The 18888-nt window shown below is 38.8% G+C and overlaps 1 pseudogene; it reads right to left on the bottom strand.

Moving 5' to 3' along the window:
* Nucleotides 1-698: 698 nt before the first annotated feature.
* On the bottom strand, nucleotides 699-18684 carry LOC123862946 (large ribosomal subunit protein eL39-like; annotated as a pseudogene).
* Nucleotides 18685-18888: the final 204 nt, after the last annotated feature.

An 18888-nucleotide genomic window follows, 5' to 3' on the forward strand; every position in this document is an offset into this window, starting at 1 on the left:
AAAAAAATTGTATCCTAAAAACACAAAAGTAGAATCGAAGTGTCTAATTCTGCTTATAAAATTACTAGAGGCACCAGAACTTTGGAAAACAGGATTAAATACTGGATGATGTCAAATTATACTGACCAGTCTCATACATTAAAGCTTTATAAAGTAAGAGAATCCAGTGAGGTGATTCTTAAAATTTTGGAGGTGTGGAGGATCATAGACCCATTTGCACATCTGCTAAAGCTATGGTTTTCTTTTCAGAAAAATCCTGGGACTCACAACATGGGGGCCTTCATTGATGACCCCCCCTTACCCCTCCCCAAGACTTTCTGGTAATTCCTGGTTAAGAAATCTTATTCTAATGGAACACACAAGGATGATGAGTTAATGTGTGACTTTTATAAAATGAACTTGAGATACATGCAATAGAGTAGTCCTTACAAGAAAGTACCTAATATAGTAGGTGATATTGCCTTTCAACACTGTTCTGAAAGAATACAAAAAGGGTACATTCCTTTTCTATAACTAAAGAAGTCTGGAATAGAGTGTAGCACTAAGTACTGCTAGAACCCAAAGTGGAAAATCTTAAGCATTAAGTTTGTTTACTTAAAGGAAGAAAATCAAAAGGGCAGCTACCTATTATGGAGGCGATTTTATAAACTTTATTTGGAATGATTAAGTACTCTAATGGGTTTCAACTATGATAGATGTTTAATATAGGAAAAATTAATAGGTCATATAAATTGTGGATCCGGTTGTTTGCTTGTTTGATTTGAAAAGATGATAAAACTAATTGCAGTTTGGGATATTTATGATTAAATTTGACAGTCATTTGAGAAGATTAAAAAATAATAGGAGAAAGGATCACAAATTAAATTAAAAAAATTTTTTTTTTATTGCTTGAGGCCAGAAGGTGTGAATTAGAAAGTGAGAATAGGGATGGCTTAATGAGCATGTGACCTGTGCTCAGAAAGGCCTTGTACTTGGTTTAAGGTTCTGCTCTTACCATTTTGAAATGCCTTTTCTTTTTTTTTTTTTCCCCTGAAAGGTCTTACATTTATTACTGAACCAACCTACGGGTGCAGAGGCATAGTAACAGAGAAAAATCATTTCCCTGATAAAACATGTCTGTTGGCCAGGTAGGAAGGATGTTTACAGAGTGATAGAACACATGATCTTCATGCAGCTTAATTAAATATGTGGTGCCAATTAGGTGTGTCATCTCATGATGTGTGACACCTTATAGACCCATCTTGGTTCTTCTCCGGTGCCTCCTCTTGGAGTTGTACCTGATTTTATTACCAGTTTTTATCCGAATCCACTGGAGAATGGGATGATTCTGCTTTTGTTTCTTGGCCAGGAATTACTTGATTCTGAAAGTCTTGTGAGAAGACGTGGCGAGAAACAGTCAGCCACACATAGCAGGATGGTGGTGAAAAAGAGAAAAGCTTGAAACGCTTAATAATTTATATTTGAGCTTGTGATTTGTAGGTGAAGTCTGATAAGACAATGGAACATGCACATGAGCAAATGAGATAACGTGCAATATGTGTGTCCATCTGTGTCTCTTGTTGCCTCATTGCCATATTGTGTTCAGGATGCTCAGTAAATGGCTTCCATGACACACATACTTTATATTTGGGGCTCTGTGCTCAGAAGGGCTTCATACTTCGTTTAGTGCTCTGTTGCTATCTTGAAATTCCTTTTTTTAAAAAAGATTTGAGAGACAGAGAGAGAGATGGGGGAGGGGCAGAGGAAGAGGGAGAGAGAATCCCAAGCAGACACTGCTTAGCACAGAGCCCGACATGGGGCTTGATCTCACGACCCTAAGATCATGACCTGAGCCAAAACTAAAAGTCGACACTTAACAGACTGTGCCACCCAGGCACCCCTGCCATCATGAAATTCTTTTTTTTTTTTTTTAAAGATTTTATTTATTTGACAGAGAGAGATACAGTGAGAGAGGGAACACAAGCAGGGGGAGTGGGAGAGGGAGAAGCAGGCTTCCCGCAGAGCAGGGAGCCCGACGTGGGGCTTGATCCCAGGACCCTGGGATCATGACCCGAGCTGAAGGCAGATGCTTAACAACTGAGCCACCCAGGCACCCCGCCATCATGAAATTCTTAACAATTTTTGAAAAATTTTAATTCCAGTATAGTTAACATACAGTGTTGTATTAGTTTCAGGTGACAATACAGTGATTCAACAATTCTTAATTAATTAATTAATTTTTATTTATTTATTTATTTATTAAATTTATTTATTTGACAGAGAGATAGCACAAGTAGGCAGAGTGGCAGGCAGAGGGAAAGGGAGAAGCGGGCTCTCTGCTGAGCAGGGAGCCCAGTGCGGGGCTTGATCCCAGGACCCTGGGATCATGACCTGAGCCGAAGGCAGCCGCTTAACCGACTGAGCCACACAGGCGCCCCGTGATTCAACAATTCTATGCATTACTCAGTGTTCATCATGATAAGTGTGCTCTTAATCCTCTTCACCTCTTTCACCCATACCCCCCACCCGCCTCCCCTCTGCTGTCAGTTTGTTCTCTATAGTTAAGAGTCTGTTTCTTGGTTTATTTCTTTTTGTCTTTTTTCGTTTGTTTCTTAAATTCCACATATGAGGGGCGCCTGGGTGGCTCAGTTGGTTAAGCGACTGCTTTCGGCTCAGGTCATGATCCTGGAGTCCCTGGATCGAGTCCCGCATCGGGCTTCCTGCTCGGCAGGGAGTCTGCTTCTCCCTCTGACCCTCCTCCCTCTCATGTGCTCTCTCTCTCTCAAATAAATAAATAAAATCTTAAAAAAAAATTCCACATATGATTGAAATCATATGGTATTTGTCTTTCTCTGACTAGCTTATTTCACTTAGCATTATACTCTGTAGATCCACCCATGTTGATGCAAATGGCAAGATTTCATTCTTTTTTTATGGCGGAGTCATATTCCAGTGTGTGTGTGTGTGTGTGTATTTATCTCTTTATCCAATCATCTATAGATGGACACTTGGATTGCTTCCATAATTTGGCTATTGTAAATAATGCTGCAATTAACATAGGGATGTATATATCTTTTCAAATTAGTGTTTTTGTATTTTGGGGGAATTACTGGATCATATGGTAGTTCTATTTTTAATCTTTTTTTTTTTAAGATTTTTTAAATTTATTTGACAGAGAGAGACACTGCGAGAGAGGGAACACAAGCAGGGGGAGTGGGAGAGGGAGAAGCAGGCTTCCCGCGGAGCAGGGAGCCCGATGCGGGGCTTGATCCCAGGACCCTGCGATCATGACCTGAGCCGAAGGCAGACGCTTAACGGCTGAGCCACTCAGGCGCCCCTATTTTTAATCTTTTGAGGAATCTCCATACTGTTTCCTTTTTTTTTTTTTTAGAGATTTTATTTATTTATTTGACAGAAAGTGAGAGAGAGGAAGTAAGCACAAGCAGGGGGAGCAGCAGAGGGAGAGGCAGAAGCAGGCTCCCCACTGAGCAGGGAGCCCGATGCAGGGCTTGATCCCAGGATCCCTGGACCTCGACCTGAGCCGAAGGTTCAGGCTTAACCGACTGAGCCACCCATCCACGCCGCCTCTCCATACTGTTTTCCACAGTGGGTGTACCAGTTTGCATTCCCACCAACAGTGCACAGGGGTTTGTTTTTCTCCAGGTCCTTGCCAAGACTTGTTGTTGCTTGAGTTTTTTATTTTAGCTCTCTGACAGGTTGTATCATTGTGTTTTTGATTTGCATTTCCCTGAAGATGAGTGATGGTGAGCATCTTTTCATGTGTTTGTTGGACATGTGTATGTATTCTTTGGAGAAATGTCTGTTCATGTCTTCTGTCCATTTTTTAATTGGGTTATTTGGGTTTGGTTTTTTTTTTTTTTTTGGTATTGAGTTGTATACTTTCTTTATATGTTTTGGATACTAACCCTTTATCAGATATATCATTTGCAAATATCTTCTCCCATTCAGTAAGTTGTTTTTTAGTTTTGTTGATTGTTTTCTTTTCTGTGCAGAAGATTTTATTTTGATGTAGTCCCAATAGTTTATTTTTATTGAGACTTGTTTTATTTATTTTTGCTTATTTTGCTTATTAAAAAATAAATTTTTTATTTTTTGTTTATTTTTATTGAGACTTGTTTTATTTTTCCTTCCCTTCCCCTATGATCCTGTTTTGTTTCTTAAATTCCACATATGAGTGAGATCATATGATAATTGTCTTTCTCTGATTGACTTATCTTGCTTAGCATAATACCCTCTAGTTCCATCCACATCATTGCAAATGGCAAGATTTCATTTTTTTTTTTTTTTAAAGATTTTATTTATTTGCGAGAGAGAGAATGAGAGACAGCATGAGAGGGAGGAGGGTCAGAGGGAGAAGCAGACTCCCCGCCGAGCAGGGAGCCCGATGTGGGACTCGATCCCGGGACTCCAGGATCATGACCTGAGCCGAAGGCAGTTGCTTAACCAACTGAGCCACCCAGGCGCCCTCATTTTTTTTTTTTTTTTGATGGCTGAGTAGTATTCCATTGTCTGTGTATCCATTCATCTGTCCATGGACATCTGGGTATCTGGGCTCTTTCCATAATTTGGCTGTTGTGGACATTGCTGCTATAAACACAGGGGTGCAGGTGCCCCTTCAGATCACTATATTTGTATCTTTGGGGTAAATACCTAGTAGTGCAATTGCTGGGTCATAGGGTAGCTCTATTTTCAACTTTTTGAGGAACCTCCGTACTGTTTTCCAGAGTGGCTGTACTAGCTTGCATTCCCACCAACAGTGTAGGAGGGTTCCCCTTTCTCCGCATCCCCGCCAACATCTGTCATTTCCTGACTTATTAATTTTAGCCATTCTGACTGGTGTGAGGTGGTATCTCTGTCTTTTTTTTTTTTTGTATTTCCCTGATGCCAAGTGATGTGGAGCATTTTTTTCATGTGTCTGTTGGCTATTTGTATGTCTTCTTTGGAGAATGTCTGTTCAAGATGTGTCATTTTCATTAAAGCTTTATGTTATAAACACAAATCACTAATGTTATGCTATTTTATGGATAAGTTTGGTTTTGTGTTATGTGTTGATGTAATGAACTAGGAAGCACTTATAGATCAGTAAAAGTTATAAGTATTAAAGGAATAATAAGAATGTTGAAGTTGAATTAAAATTAGTTTGTTTTGTTCAATCTCCTTTTAGTTATAGATTTTGGAGGTTATGTGATTTATTGAAAGTTTCACAGTTTCTTGAAGTGGTTTCTTATATTTCCCCTTGATAATATATTCCTGCCTCACCTCATTAACCACCTCACCTAAATTAACCACCATTACAGAGCTGTATGGCTAATTATTCTAGTGCAAAGGAGGGATAAAAACAACAGAATCAGAAAGATTATTTTAAAATTGCATTAAAAGTCCTGAAACTCTGAAATTTCAGTTGCTACCTTTTCCCACCACCCTCTAACTCCAATTTTTAAGTGAAATTAAACAGAGATTGGAACTCTGATACAGTTTTTCCTTTCATTAAAAAAAAAAACCCAAACTCTCTAAATCATACACACTCAACTTCATTTCTATTATATAAATATTCTCAAGTGTCTACATTTGACACTCTATTTTGACACATTGTGTTTATCCTTGCAAATCTTAATTCCATTTGATGTTATTTTATAATTTCTTTCAAAACAATTTTCTTCAAATAAACAAGGTCTTTTTTAGGTCGGAAAGACTAGACTGGCAACATGCACTGAGAGAAGGTAATTTTGCTTTAAGATGGCACTAGGTATTAGAACAAAAGGGGGCTGATAACTGAGAAAGAGGCCAATGGTGAAGGAGGTACAACAATTAGAAGGTGGTTTCTGGAATAGTCCAGAGATGTCCACATACTTGTAAAACTCCAAACTAATTATTTCTTAGATTACCTATGGCAGTGGTATTATATTAGCATGTCTAGTTACATATGAAATATATCAGCTTCCTGTGCAATGTGAAACAATAGGAAACCATTCTAATTTACTATTTTTCCAGCATTCTTTCCTTTAAATATTATTTTGCTCAAATAGAAATGCATTGTTTATTAATAGCATAAGATTTTGGTCATGATTTAGTATGGAGTTATAATAAAAATAAAATATGGTTAATTCTAGGCACTTGTAGATTTTACTAGTAATTTGCTTAAGTTGCAGAACATTAAATAGTGAATTATTCCATCTGACAGTGGTTGGCTAACTTTGCCAGATTGGGAGAATGGATATGTGCACTGAGGGAAGATAAATTTTACCTTACCTAAGAGACAGATTGCGATAGTCAAACTCTTTCACTGAGGAACTTGGTAAAAACACAGAGGTGCAGGCCTTATCCTACCTCAACAAGCCTGGGCCTTTCTCATCTATATTTGTTCTCCAGGTGATTCTGATGCTCATCAGACTTTTATGTGCACATAAATCACCTGGCCATGTTGTTAAAATGCAGATTCTGATTCACTAGATGTAAGGCTGGGCCTGAGATTCTGTATTTCTAACAAGCTCCCAGGTGTTGCCGATGCTGCTGGTCAGTGGAGCATCTTTTGAGTAGCAAAACTCTAAGACAGTGATTCTCAAACTTGGTGCACACTGTAATCATGTGGGGACTTTTAAAATTACTATCTAGTACCCATCCCCAGATAGCTTGATTTGGTAAATACATAGATGGAGTGAAATTAGGCACTAGGGATTTTTAAAAGCTTCTACGTGATTCTAACATACAGCCAAGTCTGAAAACCACTGCTGTAAATGACCAATTCTAGAACAACTGGTCTCTTTTGGTTATCCACCCTCTCAACCACTTAGGTCCTAATCTCCTTTCTGGAGAGTGATCTACCTTTGTATCTCTACCTGGGAACAGATCTATTCCATTTGAAAGTAAGTAGGAGACACAGTGCTCCTACTGCTAAAAACCTTACATATCTTTCCTAGGAATAAAGGATATTCTCTTCCATAATCTCAGTACAATGATCAAAATCAGAAAATTTTACATTGATACACTATTTTCTAGCCTACAGTCTGTATTCAAATTTCATCAATTGTTGCAATAATTTTTTTATAACTATATTTTTTCTCAGGTTCATGATCTATGCTAGAATTACTTTGTTAGTTTGTTCCTCAAGATTCAGTTTGATTCTAACTCCTTTGCTACTATATGCTAGGACAGGTTGGCTGGGCTCAGTTCCCTTTAGTTAATTGTCTTTTGCCTTTTAAAATATAGCTTTATCTGTGTTAGTATGCTTTCTTGCCATCAAGGCCTTCACATACAAAAAGGCCACAAATAAATTTGCTTTAACTTCCATTTCAGCCTACATTTACTCCTGTAATAACTGCCTTGGATTGCAGACATGACTCTTCAGCCAGCGCTGTGAAATAGATGGGTCTCACCTATATGCTTCTCAGGTAGGCCATCTTAAAAAAGGTAATCCACTGGACACCAAAAACATGATCCATTAAAGGAAGAATTGATAAATTGTACCTCATGAAAATGAAAAAAAGTTTGCTCTGTGAAAGGTCCTGTTAAGAGGATAAAAAGACAAGTTACTGACTGGGAGAAAATGTTTGCAAACCACCTGTAGTAGGCTGAATAATGGGTACTTAAAAATATCAAGTCCAATCCCTGGAACTTGTGTTATTTGGAAACAGGGTCTTTTTTTTTTTTTTCTTTAAAACTTTTATTAGGGGCACCTGGGTGGCTCAGTCGGTTAAGCATCTACCTTTGGCTCAGGTCATGATCCCGGGGTCCTGGGATTGAATCCTGCATCTGGCACCCTGCCCAGCGGGGAGTCTGCTTCTCCCTCTCCCACTGACCTTCCCCCCACTGCTCGTGCTCTCACTCACACACACTCTCTCAAATGAATAAATAAAAAGCCTTTAAAAAACTTTCATTAATTAATGTTTTCAAAATACATAGAATGTGACAATAAAAGGGATAATTTTCTTGTCTAATCATATCTAATTAATTAGATGTAATTAAGCTAAAGATTTTGAGATGAGATTATTTTTGATTACCCAGGTGGGCCCTAAATGCCATCACAAGAATCCTTGTAAGAGAAAGGCAGACAGTGATTTTACAAATACACAAAGGAAGATGATGTGAAGATGGAAGTAGAGAGTGGAGTGATGCAAAGCCACCAGGTAAACACACAGAGAAGGAGATGTGAAGATTGAGCAGAGAGAGAGAGAGAGATGACCATAAGTTTAGGCATGCTGGCAGCCACTAGAAGCTGGAAGAGGCAAAGAAAGGCTTTTCTTCAAGAGGTAATACCCTGCTGATACCCTGATTTTAGACTTCTAGCCTCTAGAACTGGGGGAGAATACAATTCTATTGTTTTAAGGCACCCCCTTTGTGGTGATCTGTTACAGCAGCCATAGGAAAACAATACAACACTATCCAACAAAGGGTTACATCTTGAATATATAAAGAATGTTGAAACCCAGCAGTAAAAAACAACCTAACTAGAAAATAAGCAAAAGACATGCATAGACATTTATTTCACTGAAGAGGATAAACAAATGGTAGAAAAGCACATGAAAAGATGTTTAACAGGATTAGCCATCAAGGAAATGCAAATTAAGACCACAATGAGATTTCAGCTATACACCTATCACAATGACTAACATAAAAAATAATGACAACACCAAATTCTGGTAAGGATGTGGAGAAACTGGATCATTTATACATTGCTGGTGGGAATGTAAAACCATATAGCCACTCTGGAAAAAAGGTAGGTTCTTAAAAAATGAAATATGTGATTATCATATAATCCAGCTATTGCGCTCTTGGGCATTTTCCCCCAGAGAAATGAAAACTTACGTTTACACAAAAACTTGTACATAAATATTCATAGAAGCTTTATTTGTAGCAGCCCAAATCTGGAATCATTACAGATGTCCTTCAACGGGTGAATGGTTAAACAAATTGTGGTACATTCATACCAAGGGTAACGAATAAAAAGGAATGTTGATACATGCAACAATTTTGATGAATCTCCAAAGAATGATGTTGAGTAGAAAAAGTCAATCCTAAGAGGTTACATACTGTATGATTCCATTTATGTAACAATTTTGAAATAACAAAGTTTTAGAAATGGAAGCCAGGTTAGTGATTGTCACCGAGTAGAAATAGGGATAGGGACAGTTGGGAAGAAGGTGAGTATGCTTATAAAAGTGCAACATGAAGGACACTTGAGATTTATTTTTTTTCTAACCGTTAAAAAATAAGAGCTGTGTTATGATTTATACACCATACAGTTCACCCATTTAAAATGTACAAATCAATGGTTTTTAGTATATTCACAGATACTTGCAACAATTGTCACAATCAATTTTAGAGTATTTTCATCACTCCAAAAAGAAACCCCGATAACTACTAGAAGTCATTCCCCATTTCTCCCCAGTCCCCTCCCTCAGCCCCAGGCAATCCCTAATCTATTTTCTGTTTCTATATGTTTGCTTATTTTGCATATTTCATGTCAACGGAATCATATAATATAGGGTCTTTTGTGACTAGCTTCTTTCACTTAGCGTCACAATTTCAAGATTCACCTATGATGTAGCACATATGCACTCTTAATTCCTTTTTATTGCTGAATAATATGCTATTGTATAGATTTTCCACGTTTATTTATCCATTCATATGTTGGATTTAGGTCTTTCCTGCTTTTTGGCTATTATGAATAATTCTTTTTTTTTAAAAATTTTATTCTTATGTTAATCCCCATACATTACATCATTAGTTTTAGATGAAGTGTTCCATGATTCATTGTTTGTGCACAACACCCAGTGCTCCATGCAGAACGTGCCCTCCTCAATACCCACCACCAGGCTAACCCATCCTCCCACCCCCCTCCCCTCTAGAACCCTCAGTTTGTTTTTCAGAGTCTATCGTCTCTCATGGTTCGTCTACCCCTCCGATTTCCCCCGCTTCATTCTTCCCCTCCCGCTACCTTCTTCTTCTTCTTTTATTTTCTTAACATATATTGCATTATTTGTTTCAGAGGTACAGATCTGAGATTCAACAGTCTTGCACAATTCACAGCGCTTACCAGAGCACACACCCTCCCCAGTGTCCATCACCCAGTCACCCCATCCCTCCCACCCCACCCGCCACTCCAACAACACTCAGTTTGTTTCCTGCGATTAAGAATTCCTCATATCAGTGAGATCATATGATACATGTCTTTCTCTGTTTGACTTATTTCACTCAACATAATACCCTCCAGTTCCATCCACGTGGTTGCAAATGGCAAGATCTCATTCCTTTTGATGGCTGCATAATATTCCATTGTATATATATATACCACACCTTCTTTATCCATTCATCTGTCGATGGACATCTTGGCTCTTTCCACAGTTTGGCTATTGTGGACATTGCTGCTATAAACATCGGGGTGCACATAGCCCTTCGGATCCCTACTTTTGTATCTTTGGGGTAAATACCCAGTAGTGCAATTGCTGGATCATATGGTAGCTCTATTTTCAACTTTTTGAGGAACCTCCATACAGTTTTCCAGAGTGGCTGCACCAGCTTGCATTCCCACCAACAGTGTAGGAGGCTTCCCCTTTCTCCGCATCCCCGCCAACATCTGTCGTTTCCTGACTTGTTAATTTTAGCCATTCTGACTGGTGTGAGGTGGTATCTCATTGAGGTTTTGATTTGGATTTCCCTGATGCTGAGCGATGCTGAGCACTTTTTCATGTGTCTGTTGGCCATTTGGATGTCTTCTTTGGAAAAATGTCTGTTCATGTCTTCTGCCCATTTCTTGATTGGATTCTTTGTTCTTTGGGTGTTGAGTTTGATGAGTTCTTTATAGATTTTGGATACTAGCCCTTTATCTGATATGTCATTTGCAAATATCTTCTCCCATTCTGTCGGTTGTCTTTTGGTTTTGTTGACTGTTTCCTTTGCTTTGCAAAAGCTTTTTATCTTGATGAAGTCCCAATAGTTCATTTTTGTCCTTGCTTCCCTTGCCTTTGGCGATGTTTCTAGGAAGAAGTTGCTTCGGCTGAGGTCAAAGAGGTTACTGCCTGTGTTCTCCTTTAGGATTTGGATGGACTCCTGTCTCACATTGAGGTCGTTCAACCATTTGGAGTCTATTTTTGTGTGTGGTGTAAGGAAATGGTCCAATTTCATTCTTCTGCATGTGGCTGTCCAATTTTCCCAACACCATTTGTTGAAGAGACTGTCTTTGTTCCATTGCACATTCTTTCCTGCTTTGTCGAAGATTAGTTGACCATAGAGTTGAGGGTCCATTTCTGGGCTCTCTATTCTGTTCCATTGATCTATGTGTCTGTTTTTGTGCCAGTACCATGCTGTCTTGATGATGACAGCTTTGTAATAGAGCTGGAAGTCCGGAATTGTGATGCCGCCGGCTTTGCTTTTCTTTTTCAATATTCCTCTGGCTATGCGGGGTCTTTTCTGGTTCCATACAAATTTTAGGATTATTTGTTCCATTTCTTTGAAAAAAGTGGATGGTATTTTGATGGGGATTGCAGTGAATGTGTAGATTGCTCTAGGTAGCATTGACATCTTCACAATATTTGTTCTTCCAATCCATGAGCATGGAACGTTTTTCCATTTCTTTGTGTCTTCCTCAATTTCTTTCATGAGTATTTTATAGTTTTCTGAGTACAGATCCTTTGTCTCTTTGGTTAGATTTATTCCTAGGTATCTTATGGTTTTGGGTGCAATTGTAAATGGGATCGACTCCTTAATTACTCTTTCTTCTGTCTTATTGTTGGTGTATAGGAATGCCACTGACTTCTGTGCATTGATTTTATATGCTGCCACTTGACTGAATTCCTGTATGAGTTCTAGCAGTTTTGGGGTGGAGTCTTTTGGGTTTTCCACATAAAGTATCATATCATCTGCAAAGAGTGAGAGTTTGACTTCTTCTTTGCCAATTTGGATGCCTTTGATTTCTTTTTGTTGTCTGATTGCTGTGGCTAGGACTTCCAATACTATGTTGAATAGCAGTGGTGATAGTGGACATCCCTGCTGCATTCCTGACCTTAGGGGGAAAGCTCTCAGTTTTTCCCCATTGAGAATAATATTTGCTGTAGGTTTTTCATAGATGGCTTTTATGATATTGAGGTATGTACCCTCTGTCCCTATACTCTGAAGAGTTTTGATCAAGAAAGGATGCTGTACTTTGTCAAATGCTTTTTCTGCATCTATTGAGAGGATCATATGATTCTTGTTCTTTCTTTTGTTAATGTATTGTATCACATTGATTGATTTGCGGATGTTGAACCAACCTTGCAGCCCAGGGATAAATCCCACTTGGTCATGGTGAATAATCCTTTTAATGTACTGTTGGATCCTGTTGGCTAGTATTTTGGTGAGAATTTTTGCATCCATGTTCATCAGGGATATTGGTCTGTAATTCTCCTTTTTGATGGGGTCTTTGTCTGGTTTTGGGATCAAGGTAATGCTGGCCTCATAAAATGAGTTTGGAAGTTTTCCTTCCGTTTCTATTTTTTGGAACAGTTTCAGAAGAATAGGTATTAATTCTTCTTGAAATGTTTGGTAGAATTCCCCTGGGAAGCCATCTGGCCCTGGGCTTTTGTTTTTTGGGAGATTTTTGATGACTGCTTCAATTTCCTTAGTGGTTATAGGTCTGTTCATGTTTTCTATTTCATCCTGGTTCAGTTTTGGTAGTTGATACATCTCTAGGAATGCATCCATCTCTGCCAGGTTATCTAATTTGCTGGCATAGAGTTGCTCATAATATGTTCTTATAATTGTTTGTATTTCTTTGGTGTTGGTTGTGATCTCTCCTCTTTCATTCATGATTTTGTTGATTTGGGTCATTTCTCTTCTTTTTGATAAGTCTGGCCAGGGGTTTATCAATCTTGTTAATTCTTTCAAAGAACCAGCTCCTAGTTTCGTTGATCTGTTTATTGTTCTTTTAGTTTCTATTTTATTGATTTCTGCTCTGATCTTTATTATTTCTCTTCTCCTGATGGGTTTAGGCTTTATTTGCTGTTCTTTCTCCAGCTCCTTTAGGTGTATGGTTAGGTTGTGTACTTGAGACCTTTCTTGTTTCTTGAGAAAGGCTTGTATTGCTATATACTTTCCTCTTAGGACTGCCTTTGCTGCATCCCAAAGATTTTGAATAGTTGTGTTTTCATTTTCATTGATTTCCATGTATTTTTTAAATTCTTCTTTAATTTCCTGGTTGACCCATTCATTCTTCAGTAGGATGCTCTTTAGCCTCCATGTATTTGAGTTCTTTCCGACTTTCCTCTTGTGATTGAGTTCTAGTTTCAAAGCATTGTGATCTGAAAATAGGCAGGGAATGATCCCAATCTTTTGGTACCGGTTGAGACCTGATTTATGACCTAGGATGTGATCTATTCTGGAGAATGTTCCATGGGCACTAGAGAAGAATGTGTATTCCGTTGCTTTCGGGTGGAATGTTCTGAATATGTCTGTGAAGTCCATTTGGTCCAGTGTGTCATTTAAAGTCTTTATTTCCTTGTTGATCTTTTGCTTAGACAATCTGTCCATTTCAGTGAGGGGGGTGTTAAAGTCCCCCACTATTATTGTATTGTTGTCGATGTGTTTCTTTGCTTTTGTTATTAATTGCCTTATATAACTGGCTGCTCCCATGTTAGGGGCATAGATATTTACAATTGTTAAATCTTCTTGTTGGATAGATCCTTTAAGTATGATATAGTGTCCTTCCTCATCTCTTATTACAGTCTTTGGTTTAAAATCTAATTCGTCTGATATAAGGATTGCCACCCCAGCTTTCTTTTGGTGTCCATTAGCATGGTAAATGGTTTTTCACCCCCTCACTTTCAATCTGGGGGTGTCTTTGGTTCTAAAATGAGTCTCTTGCAGACAGCATATCGATGGGTCTTGTTTTTTAATCCAGTCTGTTAGCCTGTGTCTTTTGATTGGGGCATTTAGCCCATTTATATTCAGGGTAACTATTGAAAGATAGGAATTTAGTGCCATTGTATTGCCTGTAAGGTGACTGTTACCATATATTGTCTGTGTTCCTTTCTGGTCTATGTTGCTTTTAGGCTCTCTCTTTGCTTAGAGGACCCCTTTCAAGATTTCCTGTAGGGCTGGTTTTGTGTTTGCAAATTCCTTTAGTTTTTGTTTGTCCTGGAAGGTTTTTATCTCTCCTTCAATTTTCAATGACAGCCTAGCTGGATAGAGTATTCTTGGCTGCATATTTTTCTCATTTAGTGCTCTGAATATATCCTGCCAGTCCTTTCTGGCCTGCCAGGTCTCTGTGGATAGGTCTGTTGCCAATCTAATGTTTCTACCCTTGTAGGTTACATATCTCTTCTCCCGAGCTGCTTTCAGGATTTTCTCTTTGTCTATGAGACTCGTAAGTTTTACTATTAGATGTCAGGGAGTTGACTTATTTTTATTGATTTTGAGGGGGGTTCTCTGTGCGTCCTGGATTTTGATGCCTGTTTCCTTCCCCAAATTAGGGAAGTTCTCTGCTATAATTTGCTCCATTATACCTTCTGGCCCTCTCTCTCTTTCTTCTTCTTCTGGGATCCCAATTATTCTAATGTTGTTTCGTCTTAAGGTATCGCTTATCTCTCGAATTCTGCCCTCGTGATCCAGTAGTTGTTTATCTCTCTTTTTCTCAGCTTCTTTATTTTCCATCATTTCATCTTCTATATTACTGATTCTCTCTTCTGCCTCATTTATTCTAGCACTTAGCGCCCCCATTTTTTATTGCACCTCATTAATAGCCTTTTTGATTTCTACTTGGTTGGATTTTAGCTCTTTTACTTCTCCAGAAAGGGTTTCTCTAATAACTTCCATATTTTTTTCAAGGCCAGCTAGTATCTTTAAAGTGATGATTCTGAACTCTAGATCTGACATCGTACTAATGTCCGTATTGAGTAGGTCCCTGGCAGTCGGTACTACCTCTTGTTCTTTTTGTTGAGGTGATTTTTTCCGTCTCGTCATTTTGTGCAGAGGAGAATAGATTAATGAGAGAACAAAATGCTAGCAGAGTAACCACGTCCCCAGAAAATATACTTTAAACAAATCAGAAAAGACCTGAAGCAGTGGGATAAGAAAGGGAAAGAGAGAAAAAAAAAGAAAAAAAGAAAAAGAAAAAGATAAAGATAAAAACAAAAACAAACAAAACAAAACAACAACAACAAAAGAAAAACCAGAATGTGATCAAATATGATCTATATGGTATATAGATCAGTGCCACACACTAGATTTGGGGTGTATTTTGGTCTTTTAGAAGAAAGTGCCTCCCAAAATTTTAAAGAAAGACTTATATATGTACAAAAATAAGGGTTGATATGATGAAGGGATGGAATATGACTGTAAAAATGGAAATTATAAAAAATTTTATAAAAGGGATTGATAAGAAGTTGTTTGAAAAGAGAAAGAAGAGGATTTAAAAAAAGAAAAAAGAAAAAGAAAAAAAAAGGGAGAGGATGTGATCAGGCAGGGGAATAGAAAACACCATATACTAGAGATTTAGGGTATATTTTAATCTGTTAGAAGAAACTATCTCAAAATTTTAAAGAGAGAACAACTTATATATATAAGCTAAAAATATGGGTAACTACTATGAAGGGATAGAATATGACTCTAAAAATGAAAAATAAAAATGTTTTTTTTAAAAAAGGGATTGATAAGATGTTGGTTGAAAAAGGGAAAAAGAAAAATTGAAAAAGAAATAAAAAGACAAAAAAGACAGTTAAAAAAAATTAACTTTAAAAGACTAAAGAATCATGGTAAAAAAGCCGTGAATTCTATGTGCAGTATTCCCCTAGCGCTGGAGTTCTGCCGTTCTCATTGATCGGTAGACTTGGTCTTGGCTGGCTGTTCTCGCTGATCTTCTGGGGAGGGGCCTGTTGCCGTGGTTTCCAAATGTCTCTGCCGGAGGCAGTATTGCCCCGCCCTTGCTCCCTCCCGGCGAAGTAATCTGCTCGGGTTTGCTCTCCGGGGCTTTTGTTCCCTGCGAGCTTTCCGTACAGCTTTGGAGGCGGAGAGTGAAAATGGCAGCCTCCCAATCTCCGCTCCGGAGGAGCCGAGAACTTGGGGCCCCGCTCCTCAGTGAGCCCCCAGAGAAAAGCCGTCAGTCACTCCCGTCTCCCCGGTCTCCGGCCGCACTCCGTGCTCACCCGGCCTGTGACCGCACATTTCTATCTCTGGCACCCGACCCTGGGTGGAGTCTCCAAACCCAGCAGATCCCTGCGGTGCACTCCCGCGCGGCTCCTCCCGGGGGAGGAAGGTGAGTCTCCCCGGATCTGCCGCTCTTTGGGTCCCTGCTGGAGGAGCAGGGGCCCGACTGTGCGGCGGATCACGGTTTAGGGCCACCCCGAGCTGAGAGCCCGCGCCTGGGCTTCGCCTCTGCAGCTGGCTTCCCTGCTCCGTTACCTGGGAGCTCTGCCACACTCAGGCACCCCCGGTCTTTCTGTGACCCCGAGGGTCCTGAGACCACACTGTCCCAGAGGGTTCCCCCCCCCGCTTAGCCACCAGAGTGACGTCCCTCAGCGGCGCAGACTTTTAAAAGTTCCGATTTTGTGCTCCGTGGTTCTATCAGTTGCCAGAAGCGGCCGGCAGAGGCCCCTCCCCCACCGTCTATCCTCCCGAATATCGCCGCGGATTCACTTCTCCGCACGTCCTACCTTCCAGAAAGTGGTCGCTTTTCTGATGAGAGAGTTGTTGCTCTTCTTTTCTTCGATCTCCTGTTGAGTTTGTAGGTGTTCAGAATGGTTTGATCCCTATCCAGCTGAATTCCTGAGAGGAGACGAAATCCAGGTCTCCTACTCCTCCGCTATCTTGCTCCGCCCCCCTATTATGAATAATTCTGCTATGAACATTTGTGTAAAATTTTTTGTGTGGGCATGTTTCTATTCTCTTGGATATATACCTAAGAGTGTAATTGCCAGGTCAATGGTAACTTCACATTTACCCATTTGAGGAACTGCCAGCCTGTTTTTTGAAGTAGCCACATCATTTGACATTCCTGCTGGCAGAATATGAGGGTTCAGATTTATCTACATCCTCATGACCCTTGTTATTATCTTTCTCTTTGAGTCCAGCCATCCTAGTCGGTGTGATATTATATCTCATTTACTTTTAAATTTGGATTTCTCTGATGTGCAATATACCAAGCATTTTTCTATATGTTTATTGGCCATTTATATGTCTTCTTTAGAGAAATGTCTATTGAGATAATTTGTCCATTTAAAGAATTGGGTTATTTGTTTCTATTATTGAGTTGTAAGAGTTTTTTAAGTTCTCTATATATTTTAGATAAAAATCTTTTTATCAGGCATATGTTTATAAAAATGTCCTCTCATTATGTAGGTTGTCTTTTCACTTAATGGTATACATTGAAGTATAAACATTTTTAATTTTGATAAAGTCCAAATTTATTTATTTATTTATTTATGCTATTGTTTGTGCTTTTGTTGGCATATCTACGAAATCATTGCCTCATTCAAGGTCACAAAGATTTACACCAATGTTTTCTTCTAAGAGTTTATAGTTTTAGTTCTTATGTTTAGGTCCCTGTGGTTTATCTTGACTGTGGTTGATACATAAACCTACTCAGGTAATAATACAGAATTTAACACACATATATACACCTACACACACAGCAGATGAGTACAAGTAAAACTGCAGGAATCTTACTAAGATTGGTGGATTGTATCAATGTCTATATCTTGGGTATGATATTATACTATAGTATTATAAAATGTTACCATTAGGGTAAAGTAAGCAAAGTGTACAAGGGATCTTTGTATTTTTTCTTAGAACTACATGTGAATCGATCTCAATAAGGTGCCTGGGTGGCTCAGTCAGTTATGCATCTGCCTTCAGCTCAGGTCATGATCTCAGGGTCCTAGGATCCAGTCCCGCATCAGGCTCCCCACTCAGCAGGGACCTGCTTCTCCCTCTGCCTGCCACTCCCCCTGCTTGTGTGCGTTCTCTCTCTCTGTGAAATAAATAAGGAAAATCTTAAAAAAAAAAAATTATCTCAATAAAACTTTCAATTAAAAATAAGAATCCTTAGAAATTGGTATTTCACCCCCTCCCTTTTTTTTTGCCTCAATAAAAGGGCAACATAATAGCAAGGATTGACAGGTGAAATAAGAGCATTATGTGGGTATGGGTAATTCTTGTCTTTAAAAATAAGCAGTCGGCATGTAATAGTTCTAGTGTTAATTTTACACACATTTCTGTTTCAACATGTAGTACTGATTTTGATTTCCACCAAAAGCCTAATAATAATGGCATAGGTAAGTGAAATTTACTGAATAGAAATAATTTTAAGTGCCAATAATTTTTAAAAAGTAACTACATGTTGGACTATATCACACTTAACACATGAGTAAATGAAAGCACAGGTTATCTAATTACCTCTTGAAATTTTAAATCAGGGGCGCCTGGGTGGCTCAGTTGGTTAAGCGACTGCCTTCGGCTCAGGTCATGATCCTGGAGTCCCGGGATCGAGTCCCACGTCGGGCTCCCTGCTCAGTAGGGAGTCTGCCTCTCTCTCTGACCCTCCCCCCTCTCATGCTCTCTATCTCATTCTCTCTCTCAAATAAATAAATAAAATCTTTAAAAAAAATTTTTAAATCAGATCTCTGAAAATTTTATTTTTGCTAAGCTTTAATCTTTTTTTTTTTAAGGAACAACTGTTAATGGGCACTTACCTGCTTTATTGAATATGAGAAAAACCATCATGTGCCATATTAATGCAAATTACTATAAGTACAAGGCAAAAGGACATAGTAATCCTTTGTGGTTTTATTCTTCTTTGGGAGAGGTTGGGAGAATATTGGCTTGAATTCTATCATCCTGTCTACTTACTTTTGTGTTCTTAAAAATGCTGTTCATAAAACTTCTTAGGTGACAAGCTGAGCATTAAATGTAATGTTAATGGTA

The sequence above is a fragment of the Mirounga angustirostris genome, unplaced genomic scaffold, assembly GCF_029215605.1.
Source record: "Mirounga angustirostris isolate CCGP_5_RB_7025 unplaced genomic scaffold, mMirAng1.0.hap1 SCAF_1, whole genome shotgun sequence".
In the NCBI taxonomy this organism is placed as follows: Eukaryota; Metazoa; Chordata; class Mammalia; order Carnivora; family Phocidae; genus Mirounga; species Mirounga angustirostris.